Below are 14338 nucleotides of genomic sequence, written 5' to 3'. Positions count from 1 at the left end.
AATGTAAAATGTCGCATCATTATCAACTGAAACCACTCTTTATTGTTTTCTAGTTGAATATCAGTGTCATGATTATTAAATAAAACCAATGTAATGCATAAAATCTTGTTGATTGGACCATGTTTAATTTGTTCTTTATACATATGAAATTTGTTGTAGGTCGTAAAACATTTTTTTTTTACAATACACACTCTGATATCTTCATCGTCAATTTTCATTTTATATTTTTATTTTATATTTTCATTGTATATTTTTATTTTTTATTTTTATTTTCATTTTATATTTTTGTTTTATATTTTCATTTTATATTTTTATTTTATATTTTCATTTTATATTTTTATTTTATATTTTAATCTCATCTGAGTTTGATGCAGCACCGTCAGTACTGGATTGACGTGAAGATAAGTTACATAGCTACTAGTATAAGCAACACGATATAGACATAGATCACAGAGGTAGTAACTAAAACACGGGTGCATTTGTATGGTTGTAAGGTCTTCAGATATGCTATTTTTTTCTTTTTTTGGTTTAGCAACATGTTCACAAATACTGTTTTTTTTATTTCTTTTATAACAGTTAATTGCTTTTTGTCGGTCCATGATATTGATATTTTTCAAGAAGGAAGAGAGATTTAAGAAAACACAAAGTTCTATGGGATTTATGAATATCTGATATCATGGCGCATGTTTCTGAGCGAAATATTGAAACACTTATAAAGAAAGACTAGTCAACACATAACACCTTAAACAATTTTTTCAATAACTAAAAAAAAAATCCAGACATTAAAGTCATATCATCCAGAAATGTAAAACCGATTTGTTTTGAATGTTTCCTAATTTGATACAGTAATTTTTATCTAAAACGTGTTGGCTTCCTCATGTTGTAAATCATTTAAGGTTTTCAAACTGACATTTTCAAAAACTATTATACTGTTACTTACATTCTTTGCGCTTAGTATTTACATCAAATAGGATATTTAGAGTTTTGAAAAATAATCAAACAATCTGTTTATTTTTGTATTTTTTTGTCTCAAACATGACCTAATTAATTATCTTCAACCTTTTGGAGAACACTACACACGATTCAGCATTTTTATCACTTTTCCCGTTGCTGTATGAATTCAGCTTTTCATTACAGCCACTAACACATGTGTCAATGTTATTTGCTGTGATGCCTTTTAATGCTTCTTTGTTATATATGTGTTTGTTTTTATGATTAAGATTATATCACAATTTTGACTGTTGTGGCCCTATTTTTGACATTTTACCTATTATGTCTCTTTGTCTTGTTCACAATCGTTGTCAACACAATGACAGTTAATACGACTACCATACACTTGAGAGGATTAGAGAGCTATAAAACAAGGTTTAATCCACTGTTTTCTACATAAGAACATGCAGGTACCAAGTCAGTAATATGACCGTTGTAATCCATGCGTTTGGTGGGTTTGAGCTTTAGACATTGCCATTTGATGAGGGACTTTCCGTTTTGATTTTCCTCGGAGTTCAGTTTTTTAGTGATTTTACTTTTTTTAACATTAAAATGTAAGACGGTAGGGTTTTATAGAAAGAGTATTACAATTTTCAGTTTTGCCTGTTAATTACCATATACATGCACAAGTAGAAAGTTTTTGTATGATTACACCAATATAACTTAGAAATTCACAAAAATTTAGTAACCGTACGACATTGAACAATCAGCAAAACCAATATCACAAAGTCACCTATATAACGCTGCTAACTACCGACTGTAAGAAAACTAACTGTGTGATTTAAATACACAATGATAAACGGAAAACAAATAAGATACATTGCAATCTGTCAAATCCGAAACACCGAGTGACATGCGAATTGTAGATTGTGTCGGAATACTCAGGTCTCAGAATCTGTGAGGTATAATTTCTTTGTGAAATATAAAACCTTTTCCTGCAAAATTGGACCTGCACTATAAAGAGGATTTGTGTTTGCTCTAGCTGTGTAAACCATGTGAAGAACACATTGTTTAATTTGCAATACGACATCGTAACTCGTAAATCTGTTTTTATCATAATGGTACCACTCGTTTGATTATTTCGATGTATGTTCAATTATATATTTTTGAATCATTTAACAACGTGTCGACAGTTAATGGTGCTAATTACAGCTAGAAATCGTTAATAAGTCTTAGAATATGTTATATTAAAGAGTATACTCAGTTTAAATGAAGTATTTTCAATTTGATAGAGTGCAGTTACATATTTTAGGGACCTTATACATTGTACATGTTATACAAAACGACAAATACATTCATTTTTTTTCAATCATAAGATCAATATGAAGTATGGTCATCAACTGGACCAATACATCTATGAACAGACTAATGTATTGGTGTTGTACATTACCAATTTAAAGTTTGCTACTCTACACTAATCATTTATTTGAATGAAGGTTCATTAGTTGCCTCTTCATGTAAGGATACAAATATGTAGAAACATGTTGTAATAAATATGTCTGTAATCATATAAAAAATTACCCAATAATTATATTTTGCAGTACACAGACATGCACGTGTGCTGTCTATAATAAATATAAGTTGTTTTCATTTATCGGTTGAAACAGAGTGGTCCAATATTATTGAATTGTCAATCAAAACTGAAAATTTAGATCAAAATGATAACATAATGTATTGCGTTGATTGTTTGATAAAATAAACTACGATGTTTACACAAGTATTTATATTTGCCTGTGATAGTTTAAGTGCATACATTTGTGAAGTTGGTTAATTATTCTAAAAGTTTATTATTTTCAAAACATTATGAATTCGATATAAGTACCTCTTCACATTTTAAATAAAAACTACAAGAATATTAATTTCATTTACATGTATGTTAATTTAATTATATTAGTCATGTTCAGTTCAATGACTTTACTAGTTTTGCATGCTACATTGTAATGCTTGTCCCTATATTTTAGGACGAATGACTACACCGTATTCATTATTGATAATGCTTGCCGCCATCAATATTTCGTTACACTGTCAGACGTGGTAAGTTGATATACTTATATTAAGTGTAATCAATGTAATCAGCTCAGAATGAATTATTTTTTACTAGAATACAGCATACTATTATCAACGCTTGTATACAATTGAATCAATCATGTGTTATTAAAAAATATATATATATCAACTGCAAGAAGATATAATCGAGTTATCTTTCATTTCTTGGTAATATCTAGTTATGAAGCTCGTTTGACTGCATCTTCCATTCCTCCCAAACAAGTGTTAAATTATACAAACTTCCAAAAACACACACAGCTAATTATTTGTGAAAAACATTTATTAATTATTGGAATCGAAATAAAAGAATATATATATATCCGCGTATGCATGCAACTCATTTGGGAACATCGTAATAATTATTTGTATGTATATCCGACTTTTGCAAAACGGCACATGATGCAAACATGAATATAACTAACGATATTTAGTCTTACTGTAATTCGAATAGATATTTATATGTACAGGGAATTCTTTAACGGATACATTTGTACTAGGCCTTAAAACATTTGATACAGTATCATTGATCATAGCGATAATATTTGATGTTCAATTTACTATATGTCTTAGAAAAGTGACGTTAGTATTTAAAAACAAATATGTGTAAAATATGATAACTCTTAATTAATACTTAATCAATGTTTCTGGTTTTATATGTTAGGTCAAACTGAATTGCTAAAACGCTACAGATAGTGAATAGAGTATACGTTGTCAACGGAAACAAACTCTCAAAAGTTGAGATTGACTTATTTGATTTGAAAAAAGACAAATATAGGTGGGCATACCACTTGAACAAATTTTACCGAAAAAGCTAAAAAAGGATGAGAGTCATCTGTTTAATTTCAATCAGATATTATAAGAATAACCAATCAACTAGATAATTCGTTGACAAGCTTGAAATGGAGTAACTCGGGTGTTTTCAAGAGGACATTAACTCCTAAAGAGAACGAAATACGGCACTAGGATTGTTTGTGATGAAAAAAAGAAACTAGTTTAGAATTTCTCTTTATACTTAAAAAATCAGACAAGTTTATGTTTAGTCTTCCAAGTGCTCAACAATTTTTCAGATACATTTTTCCAACATTTATAGTCATTTAATCTGTACGTACTGAGTCATGATTTTTAAACAATGGTCTTTTTCGGTTTTCTTTAACAAGCAATACTGTTGAAATTCATATACACACTAAAATATAAGCTTTGTTTTTAATCGGTACATGTCGACTTATATTGATAAATATCAAACGAATTATAGCTGCATTCATTAAGAAGTACTCCTTAATCTCTTTAGCAGTGGACATTTTGAGATTGTTAAAAGAATGTTTGCAGCAAGTCAGTCGATGTTAAATGTATCGTCAAATATGAATGCATATAGAGATCACAGGTAAATAGACATAAATAAATAAATTTTGCAAAGTCCTTTGATCTTCTTTAGATTCAAAACTTGATTATGTTGTTGAATCACATATATGATAAGGTCTTTGGCCGGAATCACGTCTTTTTTTTCTGAGTTAATAAGATAGACCTATCCTTAATATAGTCCACTTCTATTATGAAGAATGCATATGTTATATGGTCTTTGGTGGGGTTGTTATCTTTTTGACAAATTCCCGATTTCTATTCTCAATTTCATATCGTCAGGATATCATGGAAGTTCATACGAAATTGTTTGTTTGCGTCGTTTGCTCTTTTTATATTGTTTGCGTTATCAAAAAAAAATATCTTTGGGCCTATATATTTGTATCCATACTATTATTTTACACCAATACAAATAGTGTATACATGTTAAACCTATAAACCTATATATATCTATCTTTAATATATAGTTTGATATGTCACAGCTTTGTACTTTTTTTTAAATAAATGATGGCTAACGTGTATTCGGCTTTCTGTATTTAGAAGAAACATAATGTATTTGTTGAGTTTGAACAACTTTATCTTGCGTACATACATATGTATTTGATTCAGGACATGGACACCCTCATCCAGTTTTCTTGTTCGAAATTCAAAGTTTGTTATACGTTTGTCCTTGTTTTTAGGCTGTTTAGCATTTGTATTAAGTTTATACATTATTATACAATGCATATTTGTCTCGGGTCTCATTGAGCAGACAGTTATTGTCAGAATGCGTACACAATGCAGTGTAATTTGCACTGGTTGTGCTATTTAACGTTAAGGTGACGTTGTATGTTCGCCAAGAAGATAACTATATAAAATAGTCCAAATGACCGTGGATTCATCAACTAGCTTTTACAGTGAAGATATGACATAGATCGACCTTAATTAGTTGCAAAAACATTCAATATAGTCAGCCAGAAAAGGCAACATAGTGCACCAACCTTTTCTTCACAACTCAACCGAACAAACCAGCGAACTGATTTAGAACAAAACAGTAAGACAGAACACATAGTGCAGGAAACAACCAACGACTCCCGACGAAGTATAGGCTCTTGAGTATTGCATGGGTTAAAATGTTTTATATTGCGTATCAAATTATAAACCTGGTACCTTTTGATAGCTATTATTCGTGGGTTTCTCTGTCCTATATGTTCTCCCATTTATTTGTATTATAGTCCTGTCATGTAATGTTGTCATTGTAATGTTATATTAAACATTGCCATAAAAGCGGGAGGTTTGGCTAGCCACAAAACTAGGTTCAACCCACAATTTTTTTCTTAAAATGTCCTGTACCAAATCAGGAACTTGGCCATTGTTATATTATAGTTAGTTTCTGTGTGTGTTACATTTTAGTGTTGTGTTTCTTTTGTGTCGTATTTTTCCACTTATAGTTGCTGTGTTTTCCTCAGTTTTAGTTTGAAACCCGGATTTGCTTTCTTTTTCTCAATCGATTTATGAATTTCGAACAGCGGTATACTACTGTAGCCTTAACTTAAGATTCAACTTTCCTCTAACTTTTGACAGAGGGTAATAACCACATACAATCTGGACAAGGAAAATGAGGGTAGGTTTAGAAAAGCACCTCAAGACTAAATATATTATTTAAACTTCTCAATTGTCAACTTTCCATGCCTATCAAATGTGGTGAGAGCCCCATATGGAATTTACTGACCCCGTATATGTCGTATTAGGTCACTATCACACTATGTAACTAAAATTATGTCTCTTGTTGCAATAATTATGAGTTGGATATCATTGGCTTCTAGAACATATATTTCATACATCTTCAGTATATTTTTTTATTACAATCAAAATGCATGGACGTCTTATTCCACTAGTAGCACGATTTCAGTCTGAAACGGTCATTTTGGTCTGATCATATCTTAATCGACTGGATTTACCGCTAGAAAAAAACGTCAAGACTTTTAAGAACTTTCCAGACGCCGTTCCGATCGATAGTCGCATCAGGTAAATCAGTCCGTTAAGGCATGTCAAGATAAACAACACTGAATCTTCTAGCGAGCTGTTAAGATCCGTTACGACTGATTCAGTCGAAATCAGACCAAATCTCAAAATTAACGTTCAAAATTGTCAGACCATGTTAACATCCGTTCAGTATGTTGGTATGATACTACGAGTTACGCCCCTTCTGCTTGATAATGCATTTTAGATTAATATATATATGTATTAGAATTTAAAATGTATCTCTCGAATAAATAAAAAAAAATAATTAAAGATTAAATTCTCTGTTGATTCTTTATTTCTGTTGTTGTTTTGTTGAGGAACTAAAGTAATAAATTATTCGTCTATATATGTTGCTTATTTTTTTAATAAATGTTAGTTTAGTTTATTTATTTATATACTTATCAAATGCAAGGACGTATGTTATTTGTATACTCACATAAATGTTTGCTATACATTTAACCTTAAAATGTTGTGAACCCGGTGCGAAAATGTTTTTCGTATTTGAAAATCAGTAACGGCAAATCTTAAACGTAACCTAAAAAAACAAGGAGATGTGGTATAATTACCAATGAGACAATCCACTGAAATGAAGCGGAGGCAAATTAACACTGGCGTATTATTTTTATGTCAGATGCTTTAATTCAATTTCTGTTGATATGTGCTAGTTTACCATTACCGTTGTTGCTGATTTTATTTTTATTTCCGTGCGAGTTACTCTATTAAACTTTGAAAAGCTTCTATTACCATATCTTTGTAGTACAATATATTATCAAGGAATTGTATATTTAAATATACAATTCCTTGATATTATTAAACAATGATTTACTTTACACAGTGGTGCGTCTAAACACCACCAAGGTCGCCATAATACATGAAGCTCCTGATACTGCATTCAGTCTGTGTCGAGACAGTGTTATATATAACTATATATAAATAGCCGCCGTATAAAGATTTTGATTAAAAAAACGTATCCTAATAATTATTTTCCTACATATGTATATATAGTAGTTATGGCATACATTTGAAATTTTCCGTTTTAGTTATAATGATTGAGTTCAATGGCACGTGCTAGTAATCAACCGGGTCAACAGGTAACAAAATCAATGATCCATAACGTATGCAAGTACATGACTATTTTACAATATAAGGTATATTTTGGATGATATATTAGCACAAACTTGGTCAATTTGATTTCTCCAGTTAAGTGTGCTGTCAATTTTAGCACCTAATAATTTTTCACATGAAGAATTTTGTTATACTTTTGAATTTATTATCAAGTTTGAATGATAAGTCTGAATTGATAGTTTCTGCTTTGTTCCAGTAACCAAACATTTTGTTTTATTTGCATTAATGAACATGTTATTCCTTTTGCACCACTCTTCAACCCTGTATAAATCTTCTCGAACATCATCATGTATATTTTATATGTTTTTCATGTGGACGACCATTCATGCCAATTCCATAACATGATTAAAAGGAGATGTTGGGTATATTCCAAAGAGACAGCAGTCCCAAAACCAAGACAAGTAAAAAGGCATCAATGAATTTCGACTAACCATGCTAACAGGGCAAAATTTATGTAATAACTGACAAAGTTCACTTGAAAATATATAGTTTAGACCACACTAATTTGATTCATAGTTCTTTGGATTGAATGATAATATAAGACAAATCTGTGTGCCGTGTGCAGAGTGTCATCCCTCCACTATAACATGATAAAATATTTACAGATATTTTATTCATCATGTTCATTGTAATTATTCATTTTGAGAAAAGATGAAACCTCCACAACACTTGTTCAATATGAATCTTTATAGGTCGCGCCCAGGGGTACTGTACATGATGAAACAATTAACTCATTTTGTTTTATCAACTGTTTTTTAAATGGCAACTGTTATGACTCTGTGCATTGTTTCAGGAATATTAATTTAATAACATTGTTTTATTTTGATGATTAATATTATTATGAACCATCTAATAGATATTCACTTTCAATGCTTTATTATATTATAAAATCTATTCATGTTTCGTTGTCCATGACTCAGGAATTATTTGAAAAATATACTGAACATGCATTTTTGCTAAATAAGTCAATAAAATAAATAATTTTCACAACATTTTATATATAAATATTTGATTAGTAGTAAAATTCAACTTGAATTATCTCAAATTCTATTAAATAATTTTATAATAGTAATTATTGTACATCCGCATAGCCCACAACGGGCACAAGGTAATTAAGTAAAACAAGGGACATACTTATAAACCAGCGTTAGCAAAGTTATTATATGAATATGGACATGTAAAGATTGGTTGGTTGTTGGTAATAAAAAATCCAGTGACAAATTATTCATGCAAATCTAGGATGAGACAGTTATCAATACATTAACATTATCATACAATATGTATAGCCTATAGGTCCTGTAATAGGCCATCCTGCACAAACAAACCAATGCACCACATGTTAGGGTTTAACAGTATGACGATGAACAGACATAAGACATAAGACATAAAGCTTTATTTAGAGTCGGTATGTGCAAATACAAGTATAAAACATAAGCTCTGAAGAGCTTAAAAAAGCTTTTAAAAACATGGGTGGATCCAGCCGTTTTTTAAAAGGGGGGAGGGTCCCGACCCAGGATAAAGGGGGTTCAAACTATATGTCCCCTTTCAAATGCATCGATCCTCCAAAAAAGGGGGGTCCAATCCCAGGAACCCCTGGCCCCTGGATCCGCCACTGGATGAAGACCAAGAGTAACCTTTTTTCTATTCCTTTTAATTTGTCACCCTTGGGATATATTTGAAGTACATAAGTCGTAAGGGTTTAAATGACATAATTTCATAAACATGATAAAGGGGAGGGGAATGGTGTCATACATGAATTTCAACGATGCATAAACTTTTTACAATCCTACATCCTAACGTTGCATTGGAACATGCCACTATGCACGAGTGCGATGATATAGAACGTTGATTCATACCTGTAGGAACAAATGTGCACATTTTCCCTTCAAAATCTTGGATCCCTTATTATTCTCAAATTCTGATGGACATGCTTTAAAATATTGTTCATTTCTACTCACCGATTGCAATATTCAGAGCAGCTTATATTGTACTGTAAGTTTCCCTTCTACGATTTTGTGTAAAGGAAATATAGTTTGCCGACTTGCTTTTCCGCCGACAGAATGCAACACAAATAAAGTGGATACAGTAACGTTAAATCGTTTACGGGTGACGAATTGTTTTCAGTTTTTAATAAAACTTGACAGATTTGATTAATTATTAGCGGAAAATGTCCCTAATGGAAAGTAATTCAAATTAAACCAGTTTTATTATGCTGTATAATATTTGTGTAACTTAGTCATATTTATTAAATTTATTTCACATACACCGACAGAACATTTTCACTTCCGCATAATCATCATGATAATTTATCAAAATATATTTCAAATATAAATTTGAATTTTATGAATTCAAAAACCATCATCTCCAATAATATATAAACTCTATTTTTAAACGAAGGCTTCTGGTATGTAAAACAAGTTATAAAAGACTCTAAATAGACAGAATAAAAAAATAAAAGATACCTTTAGGAAAGTCGAATGCACAAGTCAAACACGATCGCAAAATAAATAAATAAACAACAACAACAATATATTTTTTTAAATATAAAACATGTTTAATAATTACATAGGAAAAAAGTAAGAATTAAAATTGTTTTATTTTTTTAATTAAGTAGACATGGTAAACTATCAAAGTAACATAAACCGTCTTCTTTCTAATTTGTATGTTACTCTTGAAGGGGAGTAACCCCTGATACACACTGGGAAAGTTTCACTCGTTTAGTGTCCAAATTATTAAAATCTGAACACGACTGAACACGGTCTGACAACATCTTGACGTAATTTTGTATCCATGGTCTGATTTCGACTGAATCAGTCGTAACGGATCTTAACAGCTCGCTAGAAGATTCAGTCTTGTTTATCTTGACATGCCTTAACGGACTGATGTACCTAATGCGACTATCGATCGGAACGGCGTCTGAAAAGTTCTTAAAAGTCTTGACGTTTTTCTCTAGCGGTAAATCCAGTCGATTAAGATATAATCAGACCAAAATGACCGTTTCAGACTGAAATCGTGCTACTAGTGTTCTTTCATCAGTTTGAATTCTTCTGGTAAATTGTGTCTTCCTATCGAAATAAATCGCAATTTTTTATATCACTGAGTCAATTTCAACTTTGTCAACTTTTGCTTCCTTTTGTGTAGAATAATTCATTAATCGTTTCTGTAGCTTTTTATGGATTCAGCTAGACCTAAAATAAATTAAAACAGACACTAGAACACACCCGCGAAATCGCGGGCATTTAGAGCTTGGTTGAAAGTATGTTAACTGTTGTAAGAAGAATTTTTGTAAAAGATTTCATGTCTGGAGAATTTCAGAAAAGGTATCAAAATTCATAGGTACTTGAAAACAGTTTAAGCCCTCTCCCTTGCTTCCAAAGTCCGTTATTATTTTTTTTTCTGTTAAATTCCATTATTTACGCGTTTTTGTATACTATGACACGGGTTGTGTTCTTCTCATATATTTTATGACGGTATAATACTAAACCCCTAACAGGAGGGATTGTGCCTGATATTCATATGATGAAGACATAATCTTTCAATCAGTTTAATTGAGGTCTGGAGCTGGCATGTCAGTAACTGCTAGTAGTCTGTTGTTATTTATGTATTATTGTCATTTTGTTTATTTTCTTTTGTTTCCTATTCTGACATCGGACTCGAACTTCTCTTAAACTGAGTTTTACTGTGCGTACTGTTGTACGTTTGTTTTTTCTACATTGGCTAGAGGTATAGGGGGAGGGTTGAGATCTCAAAAAATATATCTAACCCCACCGCATTTTTGCGCCTGTCCCAAGTCAGGAGCCTCTGGCATTTGTTAGTCTTGTATCATTTTTAATTTTAGTTTCTTGTGTATAATTTGGAGTTTAGTATGACGTCCATTATCACTGAACTAGTATACATATTTGTTTAGGGGCCAGCTGAAGGACGCCTCCGGGTGCGGGAGTTTCTCGCTGCGTTGAAGACCCATTGGTGGCCTTCGGCTGTTGTCTGCTCTATGGTCGGGTTGTTGTCTCTTTGACACATTCCCCATTTCCATTCTCAATTTTATTTTTTACAGAGTTTGTCTTAAGTGCCGTGTGGAGACAGTAGAGTGCCTCCCCGTGCTTGAGGTTTATGCTCTTATAATATACTAGATTATAGAGTGTGTGTCCGAGCGAGAACTTCTCTATGTTCATTACTTTCGGAATATTTATTAAAAAGTAGTATTTCACATTCAGCCCCATTCTACTATTTAGTCAGACGTCAGTCGCTACCCTGATATACCCTATCTTTTGTTTTATTTTTCGGGTAATTTATGACGGATAGCGTTTGACGTCTTTAGCCGAACAGTTTTATCATATTCACACAATTCAATTTGTTGTGTGCTGGTTCATATTCTGGACGCCAGTCTTTGCTCCTTTCTAATAAAATCCACATAACAAAAATGAAGCTTAGAAATGGAAAAATATTAAATACTAAACTCGTTCAAAGGGTATCTACACGTCTCAATCTTCAAAATCGCTTATCTAAAAATACTACCATCGCTAACATTGGTTACCCTTCCATCGATAAGTGTCATGCCAAAAAATGACTTACATGTCCCCGTCTTTCCACCAACAATACGGTAAGGTCTACGTTTAATGGTCGCACATTTTCTTTAAATTTTGAAACTGATATAACTTGAAAAACAAAAAGTATTATTTATTTACTCACATGAAACAAACCGGGATGCGGTATTCAGTACGTAGGTGAAACTGGACGATATTTATCTAAACGCACGCAAGAACACCTGTATCGTTTTAAAAGACCCAATAAATTCAAAAGTATCATTTATCAACATCTTAAAAAGCACAATCATCCTATTAAATATTTAACAGTTCAACCTTTAGAAGTAGTAAATAAGCAGCCTGGTGAATCTCATTCAAAATTTGTACGATCGCGGAAAATAATTGAATTAAATTGGATTAAAAAATTACAGACAGTCTATCCTCTCGGTCTTAATGATAATATCATGGGAATTGGTAATATATCAAGAACCGATTCTGTTAACATTTTGAATATAGTTTCTAAAACTGTTCGTAAAAACCGTTCTCATGGGCATAGAAAAAATCGCAATCAAAGAAAATTTCGGACCAACCATACAAATATTTCGGACCTAATTTCTATTTCAAAAAACAACGGCAGACATTATCTATTAACCAAGCTCTGTTCTTTACTTATAAATAAATTAAATAAAATTTTAGAGGATTGCAACACAATTTCATATTGCAGTCCTAAGTACGAAATCGTTCAAATTATAATGGCATATTGTTATTCTAAACTGTTTCCCAAAATTGATCGCCCTGAAGATCATAAAAAACATTTTATCAAAATAAAGTATGCTAATAAAGGTTTTGATTTTGTAAATATTGCCGGTATTTTTAACGACCATTCTGTTAAAGAACAAATTCCTGGATATTTTAATAATACTGAACTCCCTCTTATTTGTTATAATTACAAGAAATCTACCCGAAAATTTGTGTTTAATTATAGCCAAGTCTGTAAAGATGTAAATATCAGTGAAAATACACCTCCGTCATGTAATTGTAGTAATTCCGAATACACGTATGGCTCCATTTCCCATGTTATAACAGGAGACCTTAACATCGTTCGCGACCGAGAGTTAAAATCATTCCTCAGTAAAGGACCTAAATATCGTCCCCCGTCAATTATTAATTGGAATGAGTGTCGTAATATCATCCACGACTCACTTCGTGCTTACTGTTTGAAATGGATAAAACGGGAAAAAACTGACAAAAAATCTTTGGACTCTTTTTTTAATTCAGTAATGAAGATAGTTGATATACGTATACAACATTTTAAAGAACATTTTACTCTTAACAACAACCATAAAAATCCTATCTCTCGTATCAAACATAAACTAAAAGAACTAGCCAAGGAATTTGTTTTTGTCCCGGCTGATAAAGCTGCTAATAATATCATTATAGTTTGACGTAAATTTTACATTGAGGTTCTGCAAAAGGAAATAACGAATTCACCAACATCCCAACTGACTTCATTTTCAGAAAACGATATCTGTAACAAACATAAACTATCAGCTACTTCTTTACAAGCAGAACCAAATACAATGAAAGTCCCAACTATGTACTAGCTTCCGAAGCTACACAAATCACCTTACAAATATAGATTTATTTCGTCTTCAAGTCATTTGTCCACTACTAAATTGTCTATTCTACTTACTAGTACACTTGGTACAATCAAAAACCTGATTATAAATTGTTCAAATAAGGCATTTGAAAATAGTGGAATTAACTACTTTTGGAGTGTCAAAAACTCGTTGGAAGTACTTGATAAATTGCATGCATATATTGGTGATTTTGAATCTGTTCAAAGTTTTGATTTTTCTACCCTATATACCACTTTGCCTCATATTCTTATTAAGAAAAAATTCACACACCTAATTAAATGGGCATTTAAAAAGTCGGAATGCGAATACATATGTTCAAACTCTTTTAGGTCATTTTTTAGTAGCAACAAACAAAAGATCTATGTCAATTGGACATGATTTGATACTATATCTGCCCTTGAATTTTTACTTGATAACATTTTTGTTCGCTTTGGAGATTCCGTATATCGTCAAGTTATCGGAATTCCAATGGGGACTAACTGTGCACCACTTATTGCGGACCTGTTTTTGTATTGTAATGAATTACAATTTATGACTAAAATCAGCAAAGACCCATCGAAACAACATCTGATACAAAAATTTAACAATACTTTTAGATATTTGGATGATATATTGGCTCTCAATAATGACAACTTCAGTATGTATACTAAAGAA

The 14338-nt window shown here is 31.6% G+C and overlaps 1 long non-coding RNA gene across 1 annotated transcript; it reads left to right on the top strand.

Moving 5' to 3' along the window:
- The first annotated feature begins 293 nt into the window (after positions 1 to 293).
- Positions 294 to 4869, top strand: LOC127704661 (uncharacterized). Its single transcript, XR_007983449.1, has 3 exons — positions 294 to 455; positions 2952 to 3024; positions 3698 to 4869. It is a non-coding gene; the product is annotated as an uncharacterized LOC127704661 (long non-coding RNA).
- The last annotated feature ends 9469 nt before the right edge of the window (positions 4870 to 14338 follow it).

This window comes from Mytilus californianus, unplaced genomic scaffold (genome assembly GCF_021869535.1).
Source record: "Mytilus californianus isolate M0D057914Y unplaced genomic scaffold, xbMytCali1.0.p SCAF_6, whole genome shotgun sequence".
NCBI lineage: Eukaryota > Metazoa > Mollusca > Bivalvia > Mytilida > Mytilidae > Mytilus > Mytilus californianus.
This window is presented reverse-complemented; position numbering and strand designations above follow the sequence as displayed.